This window comes from Acanthisitta chloris, unplaced genomic scaffold (genome assembly GCF_000695815.1).
Source record: "Acanthisitta chloris isolate BGI_N310 unplaced genomic scaffold, ASM69581v1 scaffold777, whole genome shotgun sequence".
NCBI lineage: Eukaryota > Metazoa > Chordata > Aves > Passeriformes > Acanthisittidae > Acanthisitta > Acanthisitta chloris.
In genome coordinates, this window is record NW_008681826.1 from 21,281 (window position 1) to 25,358 (window position 4,078).

At 38.9% G+C, this 4,078-nt stretch overlaps 1 protein-coding gene across 1 annotated transcript in view; it reads right to left on the reverse strand.

The window, feature by feature from the left end:
* Positions 1-4,078, reverse strand: part of TIMM23 (translocase of inner mitochondrial membrane 23 homolog (yeast)) — a gene marked incomplete at its 5' end in the record, with an annotated part of 14,637 nt that overhangs the window by 4,722 nt on the left and 5,837 nt on the right. The window lies entirely within an intron of this gene.

Sequence of the window (4,078 nt, forward strand, 5' to 3'; positions counted from 1 at the left end):
ACCTGTCTGGCCCAAAGGAAAACAGAGCCCAAAGGGAAGAGGCTTTTTACAGCTCGAGAAGTAGTCAACTTATACAGCTAACCTGAACTACCACTGAATGTCACAAAACTGATCTTTAGCTCCAGGCAGACTTTACTGCTAGCAATAAAACATTTAGCCCTTCTTAATTCATAACACATTGATTTTTCAGGGTTGTGTTCTAAGGCCTTAAAAAGACAACTACTACCTTCAGCCTTTGCAACTCCCTGCTTTTCAGACACACACCATTTTATATACAAAATGAACATATATTGTGCAAAAGGCATGAGATGCTCTAGCCAGTATCAGGTTCCTACTGCACAAAAGTATGGTAAACAAAATAATTTAGTTTGTTCAATGCTTTATTTTACTTTTGTTCCTGTTACCCCTAACCTTGAGAGGGAAAAAAAGTTATCTAAGAAAAAGAACATCTACAACCTGTGTAACCCTTAGATAAGAGGTAAAGGTTATTTAACTTTTTTGCTTACTGAAGTCTCTGTCAGGAATTTCAGTGACAAATTAATGGCTGTCACACTGGGTCAGACCAAAGTCCCACCTAGCTTAGTATCTTTTTTACTGAGTGATCAGTCCTGCATGCTTGAGGAGGAGTCTAAGATCCTCAGCCAGCTGTACCTTTGTGACTCGATGACTGGAACTACGTGCATTTGGATGGTGGGAGGGAGCAGCAGTGACAATCATCTTTTTGATTTTTTTAGTTACTTTCAGTGAGTAATAAAATTATGAGGAAACAACATACTGATGTTTGGTTTAGAAAAGAGGATGAAAACATAAACAAGAGGTCTAAGCATTTGTCTAAGATGTAACATACATAAGATGGTATTTGTGCTTCGGAATACTTCTCAGAAAAACTCTGGTACAACAGATCTTAATTTCTCCCTTTGCTTGAAATTGAAGAATAAAGAATAGCATCTTATTAAATGGAAAAGCCATCCTTGTGGACTTAGGATACCAGACCCCCTTTTAGCAAAACTCAAACTGAATGGACTAAGTTGCAATAACATTTCTACTACATGTGCCACTGGCAAAGGGACACAAAAGGTCACTCAACTTCTACCCAAAACATTCAGTTTTGGTGGTGAGCTGAAAGAACAGTCTCCACAAAGTTGCAAGCCTTGCATAAAAGCTAATACTGTACTGCATTGCTACATTTGGACTAAAATCTACTAAGTAATCTTGGTACTAAATTTCATTTCAAATGAAAGTGAAAGCTAGAGATGACTTTGGTCAGAGGGATCAACCACTATGATGTTTAAAAACTCCTCAAATCAGTTTTGCATTCAAACTCCACTGAAGATCTGTTACCCTGAGCCATACAGTCTGCTGAGATGGATTCAGCTAACACTTGCTTTATATAGTGGCAACGTAACCATACCCAGCTCACTCCAAGGAGGACCACTGGATGTCTTGGGGACTTAACTGCTTTAGTCACTTGCAATGGGGAACTTTCAGTGACTAACACCACTTCCAGTGAACACAGTGGGGTTGAACTTCCACATTCCTGGCTCGCAGACCTTTCAATGCTTTTTTATCTTCTCACACACAGGCTGTGTGTTAAGCAGCCTTGCACAAAACGGCTCACAATCCAATGGCTTCGGAACGTGCGTATTCTGTTTGACTGCTGGCATTCTGGTAATGATTAACACTTCTACAAGGACAAATTGTGAAAACTGGGACCAGTTTGGAGCAACAAGTCTCAGCCTTCAAAAAGTCTTCCCATTATTTTTTTCCTGTCCGCTCATCCCCTCAGCAAATGCTTAATCATTTGCTTCAGAAATTCAATCAAGGCTTTTACTGTACACCAGAGTATTCTTCAGTGCAGCAGGGCTGCTGATTTGATTCTCCCATCAGTGCTGTGTTTAAATATCAGTGTGAAGTCATTCTAAAAGACCTGCCATATGTTATACAGTTTCCTCTTAAATATGTTCCTGATGTCTTTACAAAGCAGGAATAATGGAAGTGGCCTGAGCATTTGAACAGCACTGCCTGCAACTCTGTATCCACCCTCTGTGGATTACAGAACAGAACCACAATGGCATATTGGTGGGAATTTCCAGCCAATACTAAGATATGGACATTTATAACTAAGTGTCCCTAACAGCTTTTAAATTTTCCTTTTTTTTTAATGCCAACATAACACAGCATTCCACATAGCACAGGAAGTTATTGCATTTGAACAGCACTGCCTGCAACTCTGTATCCACCCTCTGTGGATTACAGAACAGAACCACAATGGCATATTGGTGGGAATTTCCAGCCAATACTAAGATATGGACATTTATAACTAAGTGTCCCTAACAGCTTTTAAATTTTCCTTTTTTTTTAATGCCAACATAACACAGCATTCCACATAGCACAGGAAGTTATTACAGTCTTTGTATATAATGGATGTGTGCTGCTCACTTGCATGTGGTTTAAATATTCAAGAGTTTTTAGGTAAATATATGTACAGATGCTAGATAAAGGCACAACTTCAAAGTTTTACCATGCAGAACAAGAAAGAGCACTCTGGCATACGGTGGCAGGAAAGGCAACATGGGAGAAGTAGCAGCAAGATGGACAGAGCATGAAATAAATAAAGGAAAATAAATTCTTCAAACAGATGTGAATATAATCTTTTCCACTTTGAGAGCTAATCCTGACCTTTAATATCTACTGTGACACTCACATTTCCTGCATATGGTGAAATATTTGAGTTTCTCTGCACTAGCGTTCATATGCACAACACGCACTTGAAATACAATACTGTAATGAATACAGATTTACAGACTACATTTGCCTTTGTTAGTGCTACTATTATCTCAGTAGATCTCATGCTGCAGAACTAAAGTCCCACTGTGCACTGGTAAGAAAAACTTCTGTAGTGTGACGTGGCTGTGCATGAGACTGGAATTGTTATCTGTGGTTGCACTGTGCCAAAAAAAATTATACATAATGCCAGCACTATCCTTCTGAAAGGTAAGGGGGAAACTTCTCCTGTAGTATAAGATGGCAGTTCTCCTTATTAATAACCTCCTACAGAAAATATTAGACTTCTATACTGCTACCCTATCCAGCTGCTATTGGTCATCTGTCATACCACTCACAAAATCCCAAAGAAGTAATTGATTACAAGAAACCTATGTGCCCTTGCAAAGTTCAGAGCACAAGTCAGTATTTATGAAGGCTGCTCAAGACGATTATTTTTGGCTTCAGTTAGTCTAGGCCAACAGGAAAATAAGACTACTCAAACTGTTTTGCCCCATCTAGAAAGCTGGCCTTCAGGAACACTTGTAAGACCCTGAGGCTCAGTTAGATATGTACAAGTACATAGGTTCATTCTAGAGTTATCTCCGTGGTAAAATGCAGCTGAGCCATACAGCCAAACCTTTATCAAATTACTTAAAACTTAGACTTTTTTTTCTGGTAATCTCAACCTGTGGTATCCAGCAGTCCTCAAAAAAAAAGTATTCCTCAATGGTTAAGCTTGGAATACGTGTTGACAGGTGTTTTGCTGATGAAGCTCAGAGCCTCTCTTCTGCAAACAATTCAGTATGCATCAGCAAACTAACCTTAAATCCATGCTGTTCCCAAATAACATTGTTTGTTGGTTTTCACCACTAGGTAAAGACTAGAGTCCTACCATAATACAACACAAACAGCTAAGTGATAATTTCATAAATACATTGATTTCTCTACATGTGTAGGTTTTTCTCTGCAGCTCCAGGTACTACTATCACATGAATTACTGTCACATGAATCACTTGGACTAAGTTTCATCTCCATGCAGTACAAGCCCTGTTCTGTGTATTCCTCCCCTGTCCCCTTTCACTTTGGAAGGTAGTTCCCACTTGCCTGTATCCACTCATGGAGTTGAGAAACAATTAGTTTTATTCCTGCTATTGCTGAAAAACGTGGCTCAGAATGATCTGGGTATGTATTTTATATATTCTCACTATAAATCTGAGCAAATACTTGAGTGTTTCTTCACTAACAGTCATAATTTGGGCCTCATGACAATTGTGAGTCCTATGCAAGTTGTAAATAACCAAATCTAATTCAG